The sequence below is a fragment of the Canis lupus genome, chromosome 12 (assembly GCF_003254725.2).
Source record: "Canis lupus dingo isolate Sandy chromosome 12, ASM325472v2, whole genome shotgun sequence".
Taxonomy (NCBI): domain Eukaryota; kingdom Metazoa; phylum Chordata; class Mammalia; order Carnivora; family Canidae; genus Canis; species Canis lupus.
The window spans coordinates 20,422,387-20,449,575 of record NC_064254.1 but is presented as its reverse complement, the minus strand read 5'-3'; the positions used below and the strand labels follow the sequence as shown (position 1 = coordinate 20,449,575).

At 39.5% G+C, this 27,189-nt stretch overlaps 2 long non-coding RNA genes across 4 annotated transcripts in view; one reads left to right on the top strand and one right to left on the bottom strand.

Moving 5' to 3' along the window:
• The window catches only part of LOC125752215 (uncharacterized), a 34,716-nt gene that overhangs the window by 3,458 nt on the left and 4,069 nt on the right, over positions 1 to 27,189 (top strand). The gene's annotated exons all lie outside the window — the stretch shown is intronic.
• LOC112641744 (uncharacterized) overlaps positions 5,291 to 27,189 on the bottom strand; it is a 70,902-nt gene continuing 49,003 nt past the window's right edge. Inside the window, exons 3-5 of one of the 3 annotated variants that reach the window (XR_004804036.2) lie at positions 14,167 to 14,230; positions 8,222 to 8,406; positions 5,291 to 5,416 (exon numbers count right to left, since the gene is read on the bottom strand). This is a non-coding gene — a long non-coding RNA (uncharacterized LOC112641744). Of the gene's footprint in view, positions 5,417 to 8,221; positions 8,407 to 13,598; positions 13,754 to 14,166; positions 14,231 to 27,189 lie in introns of those variants that run through there. The other 2 variants (XR_004804035.2, XR_003124818.3) reach the window with 2 other exon arrangements.

Sequence of the window (27,189 nt, the reverse complement as noted above, 5' to 3'; positions counted from 1 at the left end):
TAGTTAGTGAACTTTCAAGGCCAGCAGCCTGCCAGATGAATAAGAAAGGGCCAAAGCATCTCCCACACATAGACTGGGCCTGTGACCAAAATGTTATAGGATGCTTCTGTGTCATTCCCTTTTACAATGATATATCTATAGACTGGACTTTAAGAACCCTCCCCCCTTCTTTTAAATATCTCCTTGGAGGCTTCTAAGATGTTTAATAAGTGGTTCCCAAACCTGCTCCCCACTGGAATCAGCTGGGCATCTTTAAAAACTACCGATGCCTGGCCCTTACATCCAGCTATTATAATTTACCTGGTATGAGCTGCAACCCAGAAATGATGAATGTTTTTGAAAATCTTTTTAAAATCTAATCTTTTTATAACTGTAGATAATTGTAGATTTATATGCATTTGTAAGAAATAATAGAGATTCCTTGTCTTCTTTATCCAGTTTCCCCTTATGGTACCATCTCCAGAGCTGTAATAGAATAGCACAACCAGGTATTGACATTGATGTGGTCAAGATACAGAACATGTTCATCAGCACAAGGATCCCTCCCTTACGTTGGCCTTTTGTAATCACGTCCACTTCCCATTCCAACCCCTTGTAACTTCTGGCAACCACTAATCTATATTCCATTTCTATAATTTTGTCATTTCAAGAATGTTATATAAATAACATTCATTCTATCTATAACCCTTAGGGATTAGTTTTTTTCACTCAGTGTAATTATCTGGAGATTGATCCTGGTTGTTGCCTGGATCAATAATTAGTTCCTTTTTACTCCTGAGTAATAGTACATGGTATGCACGTACCAGACTTTGTTTAACCATCTGAATGGCTCTCAGGTTTTGGTTATTAGGAATAAGCTAATATAGGAATTCATGTACATATTATTGTATGAACATACATTGTCATTACTCTGGGATAAACATTCAGGAATAGAATTATTGGGTTGTCTGACAGGTGTATGTTTAACTTTTATTTTTTTATTTTATTTTTTAAATTATTTATTTATTCATTCATGACAGACAGACAGAGAGAGAGAGAGAGAGGCAGAGACACAGGCAGAGGGAGAAGCAGGCTCCACGCAGGGAGCCCGATGTGGGACTCCATCCCGGGACTCCAGGATCACACCCCGGGCCGAAGATGTTGCTAAACTGCTGGGCCACTGGGACTGCTCTTTTTTTTTATGTTTAACTTCTAAAAAAATGCTAAACTATTTTTTGGAGTGGCTATACCATTTTACATTCTTACCATCAGTGTATGAGAGATCCAGTTTCTCTGTACCCTTGTTAGCATTTGGCAGTCTCTCTTTTTATATTTTAGCCTTTCTGATAGATGTGCAGCGATATCACATTGTGGTTTTAATTTGCATTTCCCTTAGGTGAGCGATGTTAATCATCTTTTCATGTGCTTATTTGCCACCATTTGGCAAAATGTCTTTTACCCATTTTCTACTTGGATTATTATTATTATATTTTTACTGTTGCACTTTGAGATTCCTTATAAATTCTAGATACTAGTTCTTTGTCACATATGTGGTTTGCAAATGCTTTCCCCCACTCTGTAAAGAACTTGTCTTTTCATGCCTTCAGTAGAGTCACAGAGCAAAAGTTTTAAATTTTGATGCAGTCCAATTGATCATTTTTTCCTTTTATGGATTGTGCTTTGCATTAATCAAGAACTATCTAGTGTTATGAACCAAGCAGACATTGCATCCAAGAAAACAGAGTGCCTCACTACAAAAACCTTTCATTTTAAAAAGTTTCCAGCCAGATGAGGGTGTTCATTTCTATTTTCTTGTTTAGTTGTGTTGACTTTTTTATAGATCTTCATGGTTTCAGAGATACCACATGGACATATAGGTAGACTTAATGCTTCCAAAGATTTGAACTGCAAAACTGCTACTGCTTATCAGATCTTGTCTGTAAAATTGTAGTGTTATAGACAATATCCTCTCAAAGAAAGAGCTCTCTACTCATCGGCACATGGAATTGATGAATATAAGGATAATTTCTGGACTGTCACTCACAGGCCATACATTTTCACCAAATAAATAGTTCATTGTGTAGGGAAAAAAAAGAATTTATTGCTATGATGGGAAGAGGTCAGGAAAAAGCTTACATGTACCAAATGGAATCACAACTCATTCATTTGAATAGAGTTACTACTCATTCTTTTGAAAAAATAAAGTGAGGAGATTAAGCATGGTCCATAGGGATTATCAATTAAGGGCAGTGTATTTCTTTTTCAGAATGTTGGGGGAGGAAGAATTTTTGTAGTCAGGGCAGTAAATTTAGAGTTACTGGAAGTTTTCAACCAGATCCTGGACCACCACGTAGCAGGACTGTTGGAAAGGTGAGTCAGGTACTAGGAAGTAAGGTGCACTAGGTGAGCTATAAAGCTCACCTATTCTGTCCTCAGTGTCTCTGGCATCATGACTCTTCTCCAAGGGAGGATACAGAAGTGTCCTCAAGATGAAGAACATAGGCAGAACTGACCCCAAGAAATTGGACAAAGATGTTTGGAGGAGGGACTTCTCTAGATAAAGTTAGATTTATGGATCTGGGAAGACTTTGGAGGGAGGTTTATCATGTTCTTGATAAAGAGATGGAGAAATTCTATTACACTGGACCATGAAATCTCAGTGGCTTCACACAAGAAAAGCTTATTGTTCCCTTGTGCAAACTCCTTTGTTAATGTTCCTGAAGTGACTCACCTCCAAGTGATGACCCAGAAACCCTATTCCTTCCATCTTGTTGCATGGCCTTTGAGCACATGCCTCTAAGGTCTACGCGAAAGGGGAAGAGAGTTCAGGAAAGGCACCCTGGGTTCTTGAGACAGCTGAGCCCTGAGTGTTTCATGCATCACTTACACTCGCATCCAATAGGCACAAACAGTCACACAGCGAATCTAATTTCAAGAGAGGCTGGGCCAGACAGGTCATCAGTGCACACCAGTAGGACAGTGCATACCAATAGTTTAGGCCACAAGAAGCCAAGACCCAGAGGGGTGCCATGATTTCTATGATTTCGTTATGACCACTGTGTTATGTTGTATTAATGTATCAGTGTTGCCAAAACTGAGATCAGATAGGATGACCGATAAGGTCCAATGTGATATATGATGGTATTTGAAGCCTTCTGTGGCCTGCTCCTGGACATTCCACCATCCATTTCTGCTACCTCCTGCCTAGTAGCTAGTGCCCCATCAAAACAGGGTGGTTTGCAGTCCCCCATTCACGCCTGCCTGACCTGCTTTCTTTTCTCTTGCTGACCCTTGCATAGATGTGAATACTCCTTCCTTTTTTTTTTCAGAGAGGGGGCGGGGCAGAGGGAGAGGGAGGATCCCAAGCCCACTCCAAGCAGAGCTAAGAGCCTGACAGCCCTGAGATCATGACCTGAGCCGAAATCAAGAGTCTAACCGACTAAGCCACCCAGGCACCCTATAAATACTTTCTACTTTCTACTTCCTCACCTAACTCCTCCTTGTCTGTTTATTCTTTCAGACTTAACTCCAACATCTGTTCTTCTAGGAAGCCAGTCCCAATTTCCTGACTCCACCTCCCCAGACTGGGTTAGGTCTACTACGTCTGTGCTCCTGCATTGTCCTATCTGCATCTCTCACAGCATAGGTACCAAAGATACCAAAGGTTATGCCACCATCCATTTACGATTCTGTCTTCCACACTCGGTTGTGTACTTCTCGCAAGCAAGTCTATTTATTAGAGTTGAGGTTTTCCTAGTTCTTGGCATGCTGATTAATTTTGGATTGTGTCTTGGATATTTTGAAGATTCTGTTATGAGACTCTGGGTCTTGTTTAAATTCGATAGATTGTTGACATTTTTTGTTTTAGCAGGCAATCAACCTAGTTGGTTTTAGGCTGCAAGTTCTGACCAGCCTTGTGTAGGTTGTGGTTTCAGTCAGTTGTTTTCCAAGCCTTTGCTCTGCTGCTGGGATCAACCTAAAGTGTACGCCACCTAGTGGCCAGTCTGACACTTGGGCAGTGACATCTCCCATGATTAATTTTTCTTCCTGGGATACACTCTTACTGTCATATTCAGGCAGGCACAGCCTGGGAATAAGCCCTAGCTCTTAAACAATTTGACCAGTGCCCTCAGCTGCGTCCTCTCTGAGATTTCCCTAGTGCTTTCTTGTTCCCCAAAGAGTCCCTTGTTGGTCTTCATCTGCTGTGCATTTCCTATTAGCAGTGCCCATATCTGGGGATGTTGTTTTCATTCAGCAAAAATGGGATGGACCTCCCCCACTGTAATTGTGCCAAAACTTTTTTTTATTTGGATATTAAGATCAATGAGCCATACATCAACAAGGAAGTATGGAAAAGTTTATTACTTATGTCATGGAACTTTCTGGAGAGAGCAAAGAGGCCTCCCAAGCTGATTTGAAAACAGCTTGAAAGAGCCAGAAATGGAGACTAGCTTGGTGTTTCTGCGAGCCAGGGAGTGCAGCTGGGACAAAAGTCCCTGCATGAAGGCTGGAACACCAGGGTTTGTACTTCCCATTGGTGACAAAGGAGCAACTGAGCCTTCTTACCAGCTTTGTCCAGATGTGGGACAAAGGGAATGGGGAGTGGTGAAGCTCAAAAGCTGTCAGCAATCAAACATCAAAAATAGAGTCAGATTCTTCATTATAGTGGCCAAGAGGCAGGAAGATGGAGAAGGGGGAAAAAAAAGTAGCAGGCATTAGTGCCACTCTCGGGCCACAGTTCTTAGAATCAGAGGGGAAGGTTCCTTCCTGTCCCTCGGAGTTTTAGGGACCTGTGGGCCATCACAGGTTGGGTAATTTGAGAGATTCAGGAAAAGAAAAAGAAAGAAAAAGGAATATGGGAAATTTCTTCCATTTTCTCTGAATGTTGGGAGATCCTTCTATTGCTCATGTCAAAACAAAAGGGCCTTTGCTGGAGCTCTCTCTATTCTTGCCAACACTCACTTCCAGGTTTTAGGCTGCCTTGAATCCAGGGCAAGGGACACCAGGAGGAGAAAAGTGAGAAGCTCACCACCAGTTTTAGCAGTACTTCAAATTTCGATCTTTTCCCCAAGCCACCTGCTACTATTTACTTTTCAAAGTAAATACCTGCTCCTTGCATTCTGTCCAGGTTTTATAGCTACATTCAGTGGGAGGAGCAAGGTTGGTTAGCCAGCTTAGTCCATTTTACATGGAACCCTGGAATCTATCTCATGTCATTTTGTTCACCCTGTGCCTAGCATAGTGCCTTGTACATGGGAGAGACTTAACAGATGTTCACTACATAAACAAAGTGAATAGCTGAATGAAAGAGTGAACAAATCAAAGTCCTACGATTTACTTACAAGTAACAGAAATTCTCACATTTCCAAAGGCAAATTTCTGATATCCATGCCATGGTCAGTCTTCCTCTATTCTCTTGCTGGAAGAGCGTGGGATCCTGTACAGAGAGGATCCAGCCTTTGTTAACAACAACAACAACAACAACAACAACAACAACAACAAAACCTTATTCTTGTTGAATCTTTAAAGCAGTGAAGTATTTAAAAAACCCAAAGTTGTTATGTCTCTGGAAAGGTGTTTGATTGTCCAGGCTTGAGGATGTCCTTTCTTAAACTCTGTTCTTCCTTTGCCTGTTTCAGGATTAAAATAAAACACAGCAAACCTGGCAAAGCACTTCCTTCAGTGGCACGTGTTTACAGTCTAGTTACCACGCAAACAGGCTGCACTGTATGTCTAAAAAGAACACTGTGGAGCTCTGTTGTTCATTCATCTCCTTCTAAATAGTCCGCATGTAAATTATGGGATCCATTTACGCTCAGAATGCTAGAAGCCCCCAAGTATTTGAATGGCAGGCTCTTTAATCTTAAGCTGCTGTGACCCTTGCCTGTGACAAGACTCAGCCGATGAGGCCAACATGAAATCAACTCCAGCTCATCTTTTCCATTCTTGAATTCGCCTTTGACAGGGACCCCAGGAGTCAATGGGACCTCTGTGTGTGGATGGGATTCCCAGGAGAGTCAGGAAGGGCCTGGTGATTCATGATATAAAACAGCCCAGAGGGGCCTCTGCTTCCCTTTTAATTTTGTGTCAGTGTGAGGAATTTTGGAAACTGATGCTGATGAGGACAGAATTCTCATCGTGAGCTAAACAGGATCCCTAAGAGAGAAGAAACACAAGCTTCTGAGAACTGGGATCCAGTTTTCTTGACACGGAGGCCACATCAGGGAAGGGCAGCCTGCCAAGTAGGGTGCACACTCTTTTAAATGGGTCAGGGACTTGACCCCCTTCTGCAGAACCTTTTTTCACCGATTCCATAAGAACAAATCCATTATCTGTTCTGAGTTATTGGATGCCATTTCTCTCTGCATCTACTTTTCTCTGTTCCCCTTTTATTCTCTCTGGGCGCTTTGGCATTTGAATGTCTTTTTCTATCCTGGTTTGTCACAGGTATGAATTGTATCCATATTGAGAGTTCCCTCTTATGGCAGATTTGGCACCAGATGGACAAGTTAAAACCTTCCAAATCTTGAAAAATAAATAAATAAAGGGGGTGCCCGGCTGGCTCAGTCAGTGGAGTATGTGACTCTTGATCCTGGCATTGTGAGTTCAAGCCCCACCTTGGGTGTAAAGATTACTTAAAAATAGAATCTTTTAAACCCCTCTCCCCCTAAACCTTCTATAAGTCAAATCCAGTTCCAAGGAACTCCAGGGAACTATTCATGGATTTTTGACACAATGGTTTTGGTTTTATCTGGGCTTTGTATTTATTTATTACAACCTGGAACATCTTTGGTTATATAAGAATTTTTGTTGACATGGGCCTGACTAGTTTGTTCACAGAATCCATTCCCTGCCCCCCACCAGCACAATCCCAGAGGCCCAGTAACCTGCTGTGGTACATCCTCTAGGTCAGCTATGATTTGGTCTGAGATATCTCCTTGAGGAGGCCTCTTGTGGGTGCACTTTGGTCCTCTAAAGACCTGGCCACCTGTGGGTCCCCCTGCCTCCCCTCCATTCTGGTTTTTCCCTGGGAATGTTTGTTCTTTCATTTGTGTCTGGATTGAGCTAATAGGAAAGAGAATAAAACTAAATACTTGGGCTTTCTTTTTCATTTTCTTCTTTTATTGCCCCTTTCTTCCCAAGAGAAAGGCAGATTAGAATCATAAATGGATCTTCACTACAAGTATTGTGAATGCCCACATTTTGCTTCATTTTAGAGAATTACCCCTTTGTAAAAACTGCTTAAGTAAAAGCTATGCATTGTAGAAAAACTAGAAGAGAGAGAAATTTAAAAAAAGAGAAAAGAAATCTCCAAAAATACCGTCCCGCTTAAAAAATCAGGTTTCTCAATGACTTTGCTCTTTCCAGTGTTTCTGAGACTCAGTTCCTGCTAATTTTTGTCAAGTATTGCTCTTCCCCTGGACCTGGATGGAACTCCTGGCAACCAGTATTCCCCAACCCCCCCGCCACCGCCCCCCCCCCCCCCCGCCACCGCCTTAGCTAAATTGCTTTGAAGAAAATGTTCTCCCAAATAAAGTACACAAGGAATTTGTATTCATGAAAGAACAAAATATTTTCATGGACAATTTAAACAACTCTCTTAGAAGGAAGCTATGCTGTGATACTGCTTCTTAGGTCGGCTTCCCCTGACCAGGCTCAGTCCTTATGCTTCTTGACCCTGGGCAATTTGGCTTTTGTAAGTGGACTTTGAGAGTTCCCTTCTTAGATCCTCTGAACAGTGGTTCCTTGCCAGGCCTGACGAGTCTCTCCCAGCTCTCAGCCTTGCAAGTGGTTTCTTTCCCTGGATGTTCTTAACTCTGCCTCTACAAACTCCTTTTCTCATTTTTGGGGACAAGTATAGCATATATACACATCGATCTGCAAATTCAGGAATGTAAGAGATTTAATTTTTTTTTCTGTAAGCCATTTATTTTCTACTTCAAACCTCCACGTCATCTGATGGCAGGAGTTTAATCTGACAATGTGGGATTTATTTTATTTTATTTTAAAGATTTTATTTATTTATTCATGATAGTCACACAGAGAGAGAGAGAGAGAGAGAGAGAGAGAGGCAGAGACACGGGCAGAGGGAGAAGCAGGCTCCACGCAGGGAGCCCGACGTGGGATTCGATCCCGGGTCTCCACGATCGCGCCCTGGGCCAAAGGCAGGCGCTAAACCGCTGGGCCACCCAGGGATTCCCGACAATGTGGGATTTACACACATACATGCGCACACACGTACCTAGTCTAGGTCACTATCCTTGCTGGCATAGTCTGAACTTTGCCTGTTCCTGTTTGGCCTTTGGACTGTGTGGGTCACCGCTAAGTCATCCTTGGCCCAAGACCCCTCCAGCTCCAGCTTGCTCTCAGCTCAATTCTTCATTACTTTCAAGTGCAAAGGATAGGTCTCCTCTTCCCACAACAATGCTGGGAAAAGTAAAAACGTCCATGGGACTGTCAATGGCCTTCATCACATCTCAGGTATTCTGGGGTACAAAGGTGTCTGTTTCAAAGCCTATGTATTGGCCAACTACATCATTTGCTGGATTCAATGCAATATGAAAACATAGAGGTAGGGATGGGGTGGGAAAAGTCAACACACCACCAAACACACATGGTGGGTTGATTCCAAGGGGATTGTCATACATGCGTGCCATACACATGTACACACATATGCCCCCATGTCTGGATTGGGGCTGAACCAGAGACCTCACTGAGTTGCTCACCTGATGGCTGTGGCACCCACCACCTGAGGTCCAAAGGCATCCTCTTTGATTCTCATCACCAGATGCCTTGAGGCATATGCACCCCCAGGGCCTGACACCCTCTTCTCTCTGTACCTATGCCCAGGCTTATGCCAGGTATGGAAGAAAGCCAAGTAGGGCCATGGCACTAGGGCACCAGGGGATATTTGAGTGGTGGGGAACTTGCCCCAGGAGACAGCTGGAGGCAGGATTACATGTGAGTCAAGGCCTCAAGCCCCAAGTGCATGCTCCATTGTCCTGTTGCACTCTACTTTACAAATCAAACATTCCAAGTTAAAACTGTTAAAAATTTCAAGACAGCCACTGCAGAGCATTAAACCCATGTGCCAGGCCCTTCTGAACACTTTGTCCTGTGCACTCACACTGGCCACATTAACCTGGCTTGCTTATGTATCTAGATACACAAAAGCCAGGATATAGGCTTCTTTCCTGTGTGACATCATCCCTTGGGGCAATGAGAGAATAAAACAGCTCTAGTTAATGCCTGGAGTAACAGGCATTATCAGAAAGGGAGAAAGGACACTTGAATTTGTATTTCAAAACCGTTTTCCTACCACATAAGCATCTGCCAATCCTAGCACTCAACAACTTCTGGCTGTAGTCCTTCATCTGATTCACCAGTGGACTCACCTGCAGGGCACCAGGGGCCCCTCCCACAATTGTGCAGGTTGCACCTCAAACTGTAGCCTGTACCTCTGCTGGGGTTGGAGAGGGGCTTAATTTCTAAGACTAGGGCAGGGCACTGCTGAGGTTTTATGCTACCTGGCCAAACTCTCTCGAAGCTGTATTTTATTTTAAAATCTGAACATGTTCTTCAAAGTATGGTGCCCTCCAGACCTGTAGCATCAGCATCACTTGGGAACTTGTCAGAAATGCAAATCATCAGACCCACCCCTACCCCCTCTAAAGCCAAACGTCTGGGGTGGGGCTTGAAGAGGGTTTAACAAATCTCCAGTGATTTAATGCACAGTGAAGCTTGAGAACCACTGCTCTAAACATATGTTACATGGGAGATGTGTTTCAGAGTTCTTCAGTAAGTTTTCATCTAGAATCTTATAAAAAAGAATACTGGACCTAGTGCTCAGAGCTGACATTTCAGAAAATTGTAAGAAGGTTCACCAACTCCACAGTATGTCTTCTAACCACATGCTATGATGTTTGGAATTCCTGCATTAGATGTGTATTTCTTCAGGTTCATTTCACTATTCTCTTTTAAAAGATATAGGTTCTGTTTGGTAAGTTCACATAAAAATGTCAGTGATATATGCTGTATTCTGCTTACCATGACTAGGAAGGAAGAAAAACATTGTAGGAAGGGGAGTTAGCCAAACAAAGAGAAGCATTGCTTAGAGGGGGCATATTGCTTAGGGCTGGTGTTTCTAGAGCTTATGAAATCACACGAGTAAAGATGTTTTTTGGAAATGGTCCCTATTGCTTAATTTGAAATAAAATAAAGAGGAGAGAATGAAAGAGTGAGTTCATTGGGGTACGTGGTGGATGAAACCTTTCTTCATATGCTGCCACTAATGAGCTAAAATCATAGATAAGTTCAACTCAGTTTTTGTAGAAAGTAGTAATGTATGATCTCTAAGACATTATATCATTAGGATGTAGTTGCAAATGAAAGAATACCTAATTCAAACTGTTTTATTTTATTTTTTTTAATTTTTATTTATTTATGATAGTCACAGAGAGAGAGAGAGAGAGAGAGAGGCAGAGACACAGGCAGAGGCAGGCTCCATGCACCGGGAGCCCGATGTGGGATTCGATCCCGGGTCTCCAGGATCGCGCCCTGGGCCAAAGGCAGGCGCCAAACCGCTGCGCCACCCAGGGATCCCTTCAAACTGTTTTAAAATTTTTTTTAAAAAGGTAATCTATTAGCTTTTGTAAAAAAAAAAAAAAAAAAAAAAAAAAGGCCTAGCGATGGTTCTGACCTCAGAACAGTTTGATCAGTGTTCCAAAGAGGCCACAAGAACCCAGTTGTTCTTCATTTTACTCTCTGCTGCTGTGTGTGTTGGCTTCATTTTCAGACTATATAAGTTGGCAATATGGCAGCCCCAGCTCCAGCCAACATGGCTCCATGGTTCAAGTCTGGATCTGAGGGCAAACCCAGGAGCCCAGAAAGAAAACCCAAGTGAGACTGATTGGCTCTGATTTGCCTCCCTTGAGTTATGCGCCTGTCCTTGAACCAATCACTGAAACCACAGGAGAAACTGATGCTCTGGATCATATGCCAAGCCTGGGTTATACACTATCCATGGAATAGGGGATGGTGGGGAGGCACGGTCAATGCCACAAAAACCACAAGGACTGAAGGTGGGAAAGGGTGGTTCCCCCACAAATATTGGAGGCTTTTACTGGAAACTGGCTTTTACTGGGGTAAATGGATACGGGCTGGCCAGGAAACCACACATGTCCACCACAAGGATCTTGGTTCCAACATTCTGTAATTCTGTGAGGTCCTCCCATGGCCCAGAGTGCTGGCATAGAAACCACAGTCACCACATTGCCCTCCAGATGGAACAGAATTAGGCTCAGGAGGAAGGAATCCTGTTTCTATTTAGCATGACTAAACTCATACGCCCCAACAGCCCTGACTGGGAAGGCTGTCCCTCCTGGCAAACCAGTTGGCTTCTCATCTCTCCACAAGAATGCATACAAAACTGTCCACACTCTTGCCTGGCTCTGCCTCTCTGCTCACCTCCATCTTCCTGTTCACCTCCATCTGTCTTCTCTGTTCCTCTCGGCATGTCTGTTTCTTTCTTCCTTTCTCTCTTCATCTCTGTCTCCTGTCTGGTTTTCTCTGTTGCCTCTGTTTGTCTCTCTTCCCATTACTGACTGACCATCTCTCTCTCTGCCTAGCTCTCCCTGAGTTTCCATTTTGGCTTCTCTCCATTCTCTCATTCTGGGTTTTCCCTGTCTCTGTCTCCTTCATTCTCTGTCCTTTACTGTCTGTTCTTCTCTGTGTGTTTAAGTTCTCTGTGCCTGTTATGTCCTCTAGCTGCCAATTTATTTATTTATTTGAGAGAGAGAGACACAGAATCTCAAGCAGACTCCCCGTGGAGCACGGAGCCTGACGTGGGTCTGGATATCACAACCCTGAGATCATGACGTGGGTCCAAACCAAGAGTCAGGTGTTTAAACAACTGAGCCAACTGAACAGCCTCTAATGCCCAAATCAGCAAGGCCTGACATCAGGCCCTTCACATCAGTCTGCAATTTCCAACTCAATAGGAGACACTGCTGGGTTTCAAACAAAAGAATGTGGCATTAGAAGGAAATATTGATCAACAGGTTTGCACCAGATTTTATTTCTATGTGGATTAAAAAACCTGCTTCACATAGCATCCCAAGGACTATCCTTTTCATCTTCAACAAAGTTAGTCTTCACTTAATCATGCCTTCATTTTCAAAGGCCAATACATTGGCCTTTACAGACACTAGCATATTCTTTACTACAATGTAAATGGCAAAAAGAGTGTGAAGTCGTAGGATTTTTTTTTCTTTCCAACCTTAACACTTAATTACTCTATGATGCTAAGCAGATAACCTCTCTGAGTCCTAATTTCCATATTCATAAAATAAAGGATAACAGGTACCTAGCGCAGTGCCTGGTACTTAGTAAGTGCTGATTAAATGTGTTCTTTCATTTAGGACAATGATGCTCAGCTTTGACTGTCTATTAGAATCGCCTAGGAAGTTTTTAAAAACTCTGAAGCCCAGGCTACAGATTACCAATTATATTTCTGAGCCTGGCAGCAGTATTTGTAAAAAATCCTACTACACATTCCACCTCACATGTCCCCACTATGCAGCCAAGCCTGGTATGATCAATTTTAGAGGAGGTTTATGCTAACCATGTGCTTATTTTATACTTAATAAAGTGTCAAAAGCCCTGTTTTTAAAAGTATACATTTAAACTTGGATCACAGTCCTTATAGATTAATTTCCCTAATTTCTGAATCACCTATTCCTATAACCTCATCTAAAATGAAAAGTGACCCAAGCTCCTGGGTAGCTTAGTTGGTTAAGTGTCTGCCTTCAGCTCACATCATGATCCCAGGGTCCTAGGGTCAGGCCCCACATTGGGCTCCCTGCTTGGTGGGGAGCCTGCTTCTCCCTGTCCGTCTGCTACTCCCACTGCTGTGCTCTCCCTCTGAGTCAATAAATAAATAAATAAAACCTTTAACTTAAAAAACAAAATAAAATGAAGAGTGACCCATAGAATTTTCCTTATTTTGTTAAGGGGAAGTATTTGTTAAACATTCAGTTCAATAGCATGTACGGAATATTTTCCAGGAGAAATAAGCTAAACCTAAAGTCTTTACCTTCAAAAAATAATCCATAGCTACAGAAGGCACACCACAAGTAAAAAGCAATGCTTTATAAAACAAAACAAAAACTTCCTCCCCTTGGAAGCTGATGCCTTTAAGCACACACCCTGTCAAATTAATTTTCTGCTGAACATCAGCCCTCCTGCTGCTTGTAATGATGGACCTAAGAAGAGGAATAGCAGTTGGGAACAGGAAGTTTGCATTTGATGTGGGAGGTTTACTGGAAAATTCTCTTCTAAGAAAATAATTTCAGTGGTCAACATTGCTAACAAAAATACATGGGGCTGGGGTGCCTGGGTGGCTCAGTCGGTTAAGCATCTGCCTTTTGCCCAAATTATGATCCCAGGACCCTGGGAAGGAGCTGGACATCTGGGCTTCCTGCTCAGTGGGGAGTCTGCTTCTCCCTCTGCCCCTCCCCCTGCTTGTGCTCTTTCTCTCTGTGTGTCAAATAAATAAATAAAATGTTAAAAAAAAAAAAAAAGCCCATGGGGCTGACAAAAAAAAGTCAAACAAGCTTTGTACTTGATGGGATACAGTGTTTTTAATCTAAAAAAATTATGCGTTGTTCTATGTACATTCACAAATTTCTTTCTCATTTGGATGATACTCAACACATTATGGAAATGCTATTTTCTATTTTCCTTTGTTCTTCCCTCTGCATTGGTTGTTCCCAATCTGAAACAGAGATGTAATCTCAGAAAGGGGATGTGTGAAAGGGGGTCCCACCCAAGAGATGCTATCAGGGGCACCTCTTGACTTAGCCCTGCAAATGACTGCTGTGATGTTCATGTGCCACATCTCATGTTTGCTTCCTACATCTCCACCTTTCCCCCCTCATTCTCTGGATCCCCACTATCACAGTCTGTGCTTCAGGGAACATTGCCCCAAAGCTTGGCCACATCAACTAGGACTATTCTCAGAGGAATTGAAATTGGTATCTGGCCTTGGGAAAGATTTGGAACCAGGATGCCAGGATTCAGGACCTAATTTTACTCCTTACTGCCTATATGCTTTTATCAAACAAGCACATAACTTCTTTGAGACTTTCTTTCCTTGTTTATAAAATGAGGGATACTAATATTACCTACCTGGTAACAACTTTGTCAACTTCTAGGCACACCTCAGAGATATCACAGGTTCAATTCCAGACCACTGAAATAAAACAAATATTGCAATAGAATCAAATGACTTTTTTGGTTTCCCAGTGCATATAAAAGTTATATTTACACTATACTATACCCTAGTAAGTGTGTGGTATAGTCTTATGTCTAAAAAAAACAATGTACATACCTTAATTAAAAATACCTTAGGGACACTTGGATGCCTCAGTCAGTTAAGCATTCAACTGTTGATTTTGGCTGAGGTCATGATCTTAGGGTTGTGAGATCCAGCCACACATCATACTCCATGCTGGGCATGGAGCATGCTTGGGATTCTCTGTCTCCCTCTGCTCCTCCCCACCATAAACAAGTAAGTAAGTAAGTAAATAAAAATGCTTTATTGCTTCAAAATGCTAACCATCATCTGAGCTTTCAAAGAATCATAATCTTTTTGCTGGTGAAGGGTCTTGCCTCAATGTTGATGGCCGCTGACTCATCAGGGTGGTGGCTGCTGAAGGCTGGGCTGGCTGTGTCAATTTCTTAAAACAAGACAATGAAGTTTGCCTCATCAATTGACTCTTCCTTCCATGATTTCTATGTAACATGTGAGTTGTCTGATGGCATTTTACCCACAGTAGAACTTCTTTCAGAATTGGAATCTGTCCTCTCAAATGCTGCCTCTGTTTATCAACTAAGTTTATGTCATGTTCTAAATCCCTTATTGTCATTTCAACAGTCTTTGCAGCATCTTCACCAGGAATCCATTCCATCCCAAGAAACCACTGCCTGTGCTCATCCACAAGAAGCAGCTCCTCATCCATTTCAGTTTTATCATGAGCTTGCAGCAACTCAGGCATATCTTTAGGCTGTACTTCTAATCCTAGTTCTCTTGCTATTTCCACCCCACCTGCACTTTAACTTTCTCCATGGAAGGCTTAAACGCCTCAATAATCTCCATGTGGGTTGGAATCCACTTCTTCCGACACATGTTAATATTAGTATTTTGATCTCTTCCTTGAATGTTCTTAATGACATCTAGAATCATGAATACTTTCCAGGAGGTTTTCAGTTTACGTTGCCCAGAGCCATCAGAGGAATCACTATTTATGGCAGCTATAGCCTTATGAAACATGAATTAAATAACATTTAATTTATATTTATATTATCAATTTTATCATTTAATTTATAAATTATGGAGTTTAACTAAGAAATATAAGACTTGAGAATTGAAATTACTCCTTGGACTGCAGAATGGATGCTATGTTAGCAGGCATGAGAACATTAACCTTGCTGTACATCTACATCAGAGCTCTTGAGTGATCAGGTGCATTGTTGATGAGCAGTAATATTTTGAAAAGAATCTTTTGTTCCTGAACAGTAAGTTTCAACAGTGGGCTTAAAATATTTGGTAAATCATGTTATAAACAGATGTACTATCATCTAGGCTTTGTATTCCATGTAGAGAGCACAGGGAAAGTAGATTGAGTGTAATTCTTAAGGATTCCTAGGATTTTCGGAATGGTAAATGAGCACTGGCTTCAATTATTTAAGTCACTAGCTATGTTAGCCCCTAACAAGAGAGTGAGACTGTCCTTGAAGGCTTTGAAGCCAGGCACTGACCTCTCTGTAGCTATGAAAGTCCTAGATGGCATCTGCTTCCAGTAGAAGGCTGTTTCATCTACACTGAAAATCTGTTGCAGAAAGGAAGGAAGGAAGGGAAAGAAGGAAGGGAAGGAAAGAAAATCAGTTGTTTAGTGTAGCCACCTTCATTAATTCTCTTGGTAAGATCTTCTGGATAACTTGCTGCAGCTTCTACATTAGCACCTGTTGCTTTTATATTATGGAGATTACTTCTTTCTTTAAACCTGATGAACCAACCTCTGCTAGCTTCAGACTTTTCTTCTGCACCTTCCTTACCTCTCTCAGCCTTTGTAGAACTAAAAAGAGTTAGGACCTTGCTCTGCTTTAGGCTTTGGCTTAAGCGGATATTGTGGCTGGTTTGATCTTCTATCCAGACTACTGAAGCTGTCTTCATACTAGCAATTAGGCTGTTTCACTTTCCTACCATTCATGTGTCACTGGAGTAGCACTTCTGGTTTCCTTCAAGAACTCTTCATTTGCATTTGAAATTTGGCTAATTGCTGCAAGAGGCCTAGCCTTTGGCTTGTCTGGGTTTTTGCCATGCCTTCCTCACTAAATCATTTTTAGGTTTTATTTATTTATTTATTTTAATTTTTAAAAAAATTTTATTTATTTTATGATAGTCACAGAGAGAGAGAGAGAGAGAGAGAGGCAGAGACATAGGCAGAGGGAGAAGCAGGCTCCATGCACCGGGATCCCGACGTGGGATTCGATCCGGGGTCTCCAGGATCACGCCCTGGGCCAAAGGCAGGTGCCAAACCGCTGCACCACCCAGGGATCCCTTTAGGTTTGATTTAAAGTGAGAGATGTGTTGCAATCCAATGTTTATAGCAGCAGTGTCCACAATAGGCAAAATATGGAAAGAGTCCAGACATTCATTGACAGATGAATGGATAAAGAAGATGTGAGATAATACACACACACACACACACACACACACACACACACACACACACACTGGAATATTACTCAGCCATCAAAAAGAATGAAATCTTGCCATTTGCAACTATGTGGATAGAACTAGAGGGTGTTATGCTAAGCAAAAAAGTCAGAGAAAGACAAATTATTTCACTCTTATGTGGAATTTAAGAAACAAAAAAGATGAACACAGGGGAAGGGAAGGAAAAATAAGAAAACAGAGAGGGAGACAAACCGTAAGAGACTCTTAACTCTAGGAAACAAACTGAAGGTCACTAGAGGGGAGGAGGGGGGGGGATGGGGTAACTGGGTGATGGGCCTTAAGGGGGACACATGATGCAATGAACATTGGGTGTTATATGCAACTGATGAATCACTAAATTCTACCTCTGAAACTAATAATATGCTATGTTAATTATATCAAATTTAAGTAAAATAAATTAAAAAACAAAGTGAGACATGTGTGACTCTTCCTTTTGCTTGAACACCTAGAGGCCATTGTTGGGTTATTAATCACCCTCATTTCAATATTGTGTCTGAGGGAGTAGAGAGGCCTAAGGAGAGGGAGAGAGATGAGGGAAACTGGTCAGTGGAGCAGTCAGACACCTAAATAATTATATATTAAGCTCACTGTCTTATGTGGGCATGGTTCATGCTTACCCAGAACAATTATAATAGTAACATCAAAGATCATTGATCACAGGTCACCATAACAAAAACAGTAATAATGAAAAAGTTTGAAATATCGTGAGAATTAACAGAAATATGACACAGAGACACAAGTGAGCAAATGTTGGGAAATGGCACCTATAGACTTGGTGGATGCAGGGTTACCACAAACCTTCAGTTTGTAAAAAATGCATCCTCTGCCAAGTACAATAAAGTGAGGTGCAATAAAACAAGTCATGCCTGTATAGGCTTATATCATGCCACAAAACTTTTTTATATGTACTCTTTTGTAATTCTCTGAACCTATTTTCTTTATCTTTTTTTTAAGTTTGGACACATTTTACCCTTAATATGAAAAACTTGTAATGGCCTACATGAACTGACCAAATTTCTTCTACAAACTTTAGCTGGCAAATTTCCTAGCACAACCCTTAGTGCAACCTTGCCCCCTCTGAATAGGTAATCCTGAATGCTCCAGAAAGGAAAGTCAGATTTCAAAACACTTCACCTTGTTCTTTTCTTTTTTTCAGCCTCAGCTTCCCAGGTAATTTATTACAGAAATCTGGCTGGGCTTCAGAGTGGAGTCTGGAGGCCTTGTAGGGGATGACAAAGGAGGAAACGGATCTTGTCTTTAAACAAAGCTGAAGGAAGGGCAGAGAGCCAGTATTTGGCTATATGAGAGGCCTCCATATGCTGGCCCTCCCTGCCCACACACTGGGGACTATTGTTCAGAGTTTGGGAATCATCACTGCAGTCTGTACTGATTAGTGCAGAAAACAACAATAACAACAACAACAACAACAAAACGAAATACCACCACCACCACCACCACCACCACCACCACAAGAAATTGCCTTCTAGATACACTTTCCTAGAGACAAATAGAAACTGCAAAAAATAAGCAATATTTCATCCTTAGTTTTTATAAAATGTTCACAATGTTCTTAGGAGATAAAAGTTAAGGATCTCTCAGCCTTGCCATCCCTGCCCACGTTGATCCACCCATCCTCACCTCACCTAAAAAATAGTTCAAGTAGGACTTGTGTAAATCACTCAAAGAGTGTCCAGATACCAGAGTGTACCTAACTATGAAATACGAAGGAAAACATGTTCTTCATTCTTGTCTTCTGTTCAGGGAAGGTAGTAATATTTACTGAGCTCCTGGTGTATGTCAAGGCATTTTCACAGACAATATTTAATTTCCATTATGAAACTTTGAGATAGGGATTGTCATGCCTATTGATGTGGAAATTGAGAATCAGAATGATTTAGAAATGTATTCAAGATCATATAGCAAATAATTGGTAAGAACAGCATCATAACCTCAACCTACCTCCTTTCTTCCATTGATTCCTCTTCTAAAATATGAGTGGGGAGTAGTATAGCAGAAACTATCACTGTAGTTCCTGAGCTGGTGAAATGGAAAAAATATTGAGCTTATTTTGTTTGCTTGTTTGTTTGTTTGTTTGTTTGTTTTAGAGACAGAGCACGAGCTGGAGGGGCAGACAAAGAGAGAATCTCAAGAGTGCAGAGTCTGATGTGGGGCTTGATCTCAAGACCCTGAGATCATGACCAGAGCCAAAATCAAGAGTTAGACACTTAACTGACTACCCTACCCAAGTGCCCCTGAGCTTATTTTAAAATCAATCAGTTCTGGTTGTTTCCTTCTAAGAAGCAACATTAACTGATAAAAAGCCTTTAAAAATGAAGCTGGCTGGTATTTGAAAATGACCACATTTTTTTAAGTAGGTGTCAGTGGATCAAATTTTGACTTTCTTTTTAAAAATTAAAATTTTTTTTTCTTTTTTAAAAATTTTTATTTAGGAGAGAGAGAGAGAGAGAGAGGCAGAGACACAGGAAGAAGGAGAAACAGGCTCCATGCAGGGAGCCCAAGGCAGGACTTGATCCTGGGACTCCAGGATCACACCCTGAGCTGAAGGCAAACGCTTAGCCAATGAACTATCCAGGTGTCCCTCAAATTTTGACTTTCTGTTGAAATCCCTGGGAAATAGAAAATACTACCATTTCTCAAACCATGAAATCTGTCAAAGAAACAAACAAGCAATCAAAAAACTCCCTGCCTTTCTTTAGAAAGTAAACACAATCGTTCTTGGCTCACGAACCTATGGGAATCCATTGAATTATGTGTCGTAAGCAATTTTTTTGCCAGTAAGTGAAGTTAGCAAATGATTACTCAAATATGATAGAGGGATCCTTATAGTGTATTTTCTACTTTTCTTGTGTGTTTGAAAATCTACATTAACAAAAAGATTTGTTTTCATTTTTCCCATTTTATTGAAATATAATTTATATACAGTGAAATGACAGCTCTTAAGTATAGATTGATGAGCTTCAGCAGTTGCATACATGTGTGTCAACCACACCCTATAACAATACAGAATACTGCCTGACCCCCAAAATATCCCTTAAGCCCCATCCCAGTTAATCCCTGCCTGCCCCTTCCTCCGCAGACAACCATTGTGCTGATTTCTTTTGCCATAGATTGACATTGCCTATTTCAGAAATTCATACAAATGGAATCATGCAGTACGTATCCTTTTGTCTCTGTCTTCTTTTACTCAGTGTAATGATACTGGGGTGCAACCAGCTATCAGAAGGTTTTTGTGTTTTGTTTTTTATTGCTGTAAAGTATTCCATTTTATGGACATACTGATTTTATTTATTCATTCTCTTGCTGATGGACATTTGGGTTGTTTCTAGTTTCTAGTTGTTGAGACTGAGGCTGGGAAAAGAGAAAACAAAGTAAAATATTTTGAAATCTTATTTTCTTCCTGGAGTATTCAGGGCTAAGAATAAAACTACTATGAAATCCATGCACAAGACTTTTCTGTGTCCAGTATTTCTGTTTCTTCTAGAAGTGTATTTGCTGAGTCATAGGTAGGTGTATGTATAACTTACGAGAAACTGCCAACTGATTTTCAAAGTGGCTATACCATTTTACATTCTCACTAGTAATATATGAGTGTTCTGTTGCTCTACATTCTTGCCAATGTTTGGTGCTATCAGTTGTGGTATCTCATTGTAGCTTTCACTTACATTTCCTTGATGACTAAGGATGTTGACCAATTTATTCGTATATTTATTGGTATATCTTCCTTTGTGAAGTGACTGTTCCAGTCTTTTGCCCACTTTAACTGATTTTTACCTTAAAAGATGTGTAATCTCAACACTCAGATATAACCATCATTAATATTTTGGATTTTTTCTATGCATTTACTTATTTACATAAGTATACTCTTTATAAAAAATGGGTTCATATTTATAAACGGTTGCATGACTTGTTTTTTTCATTTAGCAATTGGTCATGAATATCTTTCCCTATCAGTAAATATGCTTTTATGCTACCATTTTTTAAAAAATGAATGTTATTTACAGCTTTATGCACAATAGCCCAAACATGAAACAACCTTTCACTTGGTAAGTGCATAAACAAAATATGGTGTCTATGTGATGGAATACAACTCAGCAATAAAAAGGAATGGACTATAGATAAATGCAAAACCATTATGAAAGAAACCAGACATAAAAGTGTAAATAATATGAACTATAGTGAGAATTCAAATACAGTGACTAAAAAAACTTGGGGTTGAGAGATGGACTGCCAAGAGGCAAGATGAAACTTGAGAGTGGCGAAAATATTCTCTGTATTGATTGTAGCTGTAGTTTCGCTGGCATATGGATGCTTCAGAACTCACCAAATTGTACATTGTAAAAGGAAGCCTATTGCAGGCAAATTATAGATCAGTAAAATTGATTTCAACAAGAAGCATTGTTGAGGAGATGCATTATAGGATACAGGCTAGGCACTGAAGGAAGTGGGCAAGCATGACCAACACAATTAAAGAGAAGAATTAAGTAGTAAGAGGCATGAAAGGATAGGAAGTTGAGAGAAGAAAGTATATAGCAGAATTTAGGTTGCAGAAAAAAATAGTTTTAAGTCAAATTAGGGCTCTTAAATAAACTTCATTAAAGTAGTTTAAGCTGAAAGGGCAATTCATTGCCTCCTAGGGTATCAAAAAATGAGTAACTGGAATCAGAGACTCAGTTAAAGCCGGGACTTAATCTTTAGCTCCATGATCTCTGACACCACCTTACTGGGAGGGTAGGGGAGAGGTTTGGGGTACCTCATTATAAGCTCTTGAGGATGGAGGTTTAGACTCCCTACCTGGACTTGTTGGTGCGGATGGGGGTGGAGTTCCATTTTATCCGGAGTATTTGGCAGGAATAGAGTTGTTATTGTCTTCCTAGCCTGTCCCATTTTGGTCCTTTGACTAGAGCCAGCAGGTTTTTCTGCAGGGTGGAGGGTGCACACATGCACCTTTTTATTGCTGAGTAGTAATGAACATTGATTGAAAGAAAATGGTGGCATAGAAACATATTTATTGATAGGGAAAGATGTTCATGACCAATTGCATTTTCAGGTTGTTGATTTCTCTACCATCTAGTCTGGGATATATGAGACAAAAAGAAAACCTATGAACTCACCATCTTGTTCTTCAGTTTCTGATGTCTATCGCTGGTCTGCCTTCTCTCCACATTTCAGCCCTTTTACCTTGTTTTATGTAGAATGCCCAGAGTTTTTAGGTCTACTTAGCAGAAGGAGTAAGGGAAAAAATTGTTTCTACTCTATCTTTCTGGAAGCAGAAGTCTTCTTGACTGCTTTTTAAAAATTGACTACTTCTTAAAAATCTTTTAATTACTGAATCATAGGAGTTGTTCATACATTTTAGATACAGGTCCTTTGTCAGATATGTTGTGAATATTTTCTTCCTTTAGCTTGCTTATTCAATGTCCTAACAAAGACTTTTGATGAACAGAAGTTTAAAATTTTTATTAAGTCCATTTTATCAGTTTGTTTCCTTTAAGATTAGTTTTTGTGGGTCCTTGACAAAGAAATATTTACTGATCTCTAAGTTGCAAAAATAACCTCCATATGTTTTTCTAGAAACTTTTTGATTTCAGATTTTACGTTAAGAGCTATAATCCATCTCAAATTAATTTTAGTGTTTGGTGTGAGTATGAATTGCAATTGATTTTTTTTTTCTGCATACATAGGCAATTGTTTCAGCACCATTTGATAAAAGTATTTTTTTCCCCATTTTGCTTCTTTGGTACCTTGGTGAGAAATCAATATATATAGGTCTACTTTTGTACTATAATCTAATCCAGTCATCTGTTTGTCTGTCTTTATGCCAATATCACATTGTCTGGATTACCATAGCATTACAGAAATCTTGACATCAGATATTATACAACCTCCAACTTTTTTTTTCTTTTCAGAATTTCTTTATCTCTGTTAGGCTTTTCATATTTCTATAAAAATTTCATAGTCCATTTGTCAATTTTTGCAAAAAAGTTTAGGATTCTGATTGGGTTTGTGTTGAATCTCTAGATCAACTCTTAGAGAATTGATGTCTTAACAAGAAATAGTATGTCTTTCTGTTTGTCACCTTTGATTTTCTTAGCAATATTTTAGTTTTCAGGATATCTTCCATATATTCTATTATGTGCATACCTAACCTTTTGGGCTTTTAATGTTATTGTAAGTGGTATTATTCTAAGTTTGCTTTTTCAAATGTTCATTTGCTAATATATAGAAATACAACTGAGTTTTGTATCTTGGCCTTCTATTCCGAAATCATCCTAAGTTCACCTAATAGCACTAGTAGCTTTTGTTGAATTGCTTAAGATTTTCTATGTACACAATCATATCATTTGTAAATAAGGGCAGTGTTGCTCATTCCTTTGCAGTTTAATGCATTTTATTTCTTTTTCTTATCTTATTACCGTGTTGAAAATCTCCAGTAAAAGTATTTCAGACCTCTACCAGGAGTGGTGAGAGTAGACATATTTGCCTTGATCTTCATCTTAGGGGGAAAATATTTTAATTTTTCCCCATTAAGTATGTTGCTACCTGTAGATTTTTCAATAGATATCCTTTATCAGGTTGAGGGAGTTTCCTTTTATCCTGTATTGAATTTTGTTGAATGCTTTTCTTGCATCTATAAAGATGATTATATGTTTTTCCTTCTTTATTCTTTAAATTGCATCAATTTGTATTCAAATATTAGACTAACATTTCATCCTGGAATAAGTCTCATTCAATCATGATAATTACTCTTTTACTATGTCATTGGGCTCAATTTGCTAAAATTTTGTTAAGGACTTTTATATCAATGACAGTATTGGTCAGTAGTTTTCCTTTTTGTAAAAGGAAAACTTTGTCTTTTTTAGCTTTAATATCAGGGTAACTCTAGTCTCATAAAACAGGTTTGTAAGTGTTCCCCCTCTTCTATTTTCTAAAAGGAGTTATATAGGATTGATAAGGTTTCTTCCTTTAAAATGTTTGAGATAATTCATCAGTGAAGTCTTTTTTTGTGTCCATGTAACTTGTCTTGTTTTTTTTCTTTCAGAAATTATAGTCCTCCATGACTATTATCCAGTATATGAAAACAGCTATTTTATATATTTTATTTAGTTTGAGGGGGTGGGAGGGTTTATAGTGGGAGGGCTTTGTGGTATCAATTATTTCATCATGGCTAGAACAGAATATCTAGTAAAAAGTTTGTTTTAATTGATGCTATTATTAAGATAATTCTAAATTCAATAGTTTCAATATTACCCCAATACTGAACCTACCTCATTAGGTTGTATTTTCACATTTCTGTTGAATTGGGCCCAATATTAAGTATTAATATAATTAGGATAATTCAATATTAGCAGAGACACAGTACACGGAACAACAGACTTGTACTCATCACCTAGAGTCAATAATTAACATTATTTTTGCTCATTTCAATTCTGATATGCTTTCTTGTATGAGATTAAAAATAGTAAAGTTACAGGTAGAGTTATTTTTCATTAATATGTTCCATGGGTTTTACATTTCATCCATTATGCTTAATAATAGATTAAAAGTTTGAAACCCATTATTTAGAAATGTTTCAGAAAGATTATTGCTTAAATGTGGAAAACTTTTCTAATAAAATAAATGTAAATGTGTATATGATTCTGGTATCTTAGCAGAAATGAGGTGTTTCCCAGTAGAATATACGAGAACTTTGCCATTATATCTGCATTTTCTGCATGGCTTTGTCCCTGCTGATTCTCATCATGGGATTAGACTATGTGGAAAGCGGTCATTTTCCAAAATGATACATAATATCCAGGTTAATATCAGTAAAGAATCATGCTGGAAACCTAAGCCTTTGCTTATCAGGCCTGCTCCAGCCTAAATATACTTTCTTAGACAATCAAATTACTTCAACTTCCTTTTGGAAATTAAGTGGGAATAGTAAACGAATGATAAAGCAAAATTAAAAACCACTTGGGTGGTTGTGGTTCTAGCCTTCACTTAGGGTAGGTGAAATTGTTTAGCCTATCCTGAGTTAAAGCACCCCCACCCAACCCTTTGGACCACCCAAGATCTGAAGGCTGGATCCCACAGGGAGAAATCCTCAGAGCTAGGGATTACCATGGCTATTCCACTGTGAACTTTGAAGCAGGAGTAGATTAAAAGCAAAACACAACCCAAACCCCTCTGGCATTACAGATTGTTGTATTGACATGGTAACTAAGGGTAATGTCACATCCTTTGAAATATCTTAAATGATATTACAATGCAAAGAACAGGTAAGAAAATGCTGTTTAGAATTGGGGGAAACTTTTTTTTTTTAAAGCACATTATAACGTAATGAAACATAGGGACATATGTCCCTTTGTTGATAGCACTGGTGAATAATTCTAGTCCTGGTGAATTTTAGCAATCATTACTCTAGACCTTTTCCCACCACTGTCCTCACCAAAATTAACCATTATAATAATGATGGGAGTGGGAGGCAGGTCAAAAAATCTTGTTAATCTCTGCCAATAAATTTGTAATAAAAAAGATTGATGGTTTATTTAATGCACCAGTGCTTCAAAATTAGCAGGAACCTTTAAAAATTCAAAGGCCCAGGCCTCATCCCGAGATATTAAGATATGATTGATCTGTCCCTATGGATTTACCTATTTTGGCTTTGGCACAGGTCGTGATCCCGCATCACGAGCCTGCTTCTCCCTCTGCCTATGTCTCTGCCTCTCTGTCTCTCATGAATAAATAAATAAAATCTTTAAAAAAAAATCAAGAATGGCTACTTCACTGATTGAACTACACAGACACCCCTATGTTTTGAGTTTTTGAGGAACTGCCAATGTGAGGGTTTTAATTTTCTCACTCTGTCCCCAGCAACACCTGTTATTATCTGTCTTTTTGATTATAACCATCCTAGTGGTCATGAAGAAGTGATATCTTCATAGTGAAAAAAATTTTTAAATTATTTTTATATTTTAATTCTGGCATAGTTAACTTGCAGTTTTACATCAGTTTCAGATGTACGGTATAGTGATTCAACAATTTCATGTATTATTCAGTGCTCATCAAGATAACCGTATTCTTAATCTCCTTCACCTATTTCACCCATCCACCCTCCACCCCTCCCCCAGAACCATCAGTTTATTCTTTGTAGTTAACTGTTGGTTTGTTTGTTTTGTTTCTTAAATTCCACATATGAGTGAAATCATATGGTACTTGTCTTTCTCTGACTGATTTCACTCAGCATTATACTCTCTAGCACTATAGATGCTGTTGCAAATGGCAAGATTTCATTCTTTTTTTATAGCTAATGTTCCATTGTGTGTATTTACCACTTCTTTATTCATCTATTGATGGATATTTGGGCTGCTTCCATAGTTTGGCTACTCTAAATAATACTGCAATAAACATCAGTATGCACATATCTCTTCAAATTAATGTTTTCATATTATTTGGGTACATACCCAGTAGTGCAATTACTGGATCATAGAGTAATTCTATTTTTAATTTTTTGAGGAGCCTCCATACTGTCTTCCACACTGGCTATACCAGTTTGCATTTCTACGAACAACAGTGTACGAGGATTCGTTTTCTTGACAACCTTGTCAACACTTGTTGTTTCCTGAGATTTTGATTTTAGCCATTCTGACAGGTGTGAGGTAATACCTCGTTATGATTTTGATTTGCGTTTCCCTGATGATGAGCGATGTTGAATATCTTTACATACGTCTGTTGGCCATTTGTATGTCTTCTTTGGAAAAAAAATGTCTGTTCAGGTCGTCTGCCCATTTTTAAATCACATTTGTTTTATTGATGTTGAATAATATATTTTAGATACTAAAACATATTAGTATATTTATATATTACTAATATATATATTTTAGATAATAACCCTTTATCAGAGATGTCATTTGCAAATACCTTTTCCCATTCACTAAGTTGCCTTTTAGTTTTGTTGGTTGTTTCCTTCACTGTGCAGAAGCTTTTTTTTTTTTTTAAGATTTTTATTTATTTATTCATGAGAAACACGGAGTGAGAAGCAGAGACAGGCAGAGGGAGAAGCAGGTTCCATGCAGGGAGCCTGATGTGGGACTCAGTCCCAGGTCTCCAGGATCACGCCCTGGGCTGAAGGTGGTGCTAAACCGATGAGCCACCGGGGCTGCCCTGCAGACGCTTTTTATTTTGATGTAGTTCCAATTGTTTATTGTTTAATTTTGTTTATTTTTGCTTTTGTCTCCCTTGCCACAGGAGACATATCTAGAAAAATGTTGCTATGACAATGTCAGCGAAATTATTGCCTGTGCTCTCTTCTAGGATGTTTATGGTTTCTGGTCTCACATTTAGGTTCTTAATTCATTTGAGTTTATTTTTGTGTTTGGGTTAAGAAAATGGTTCAGTTTCATTCTTTG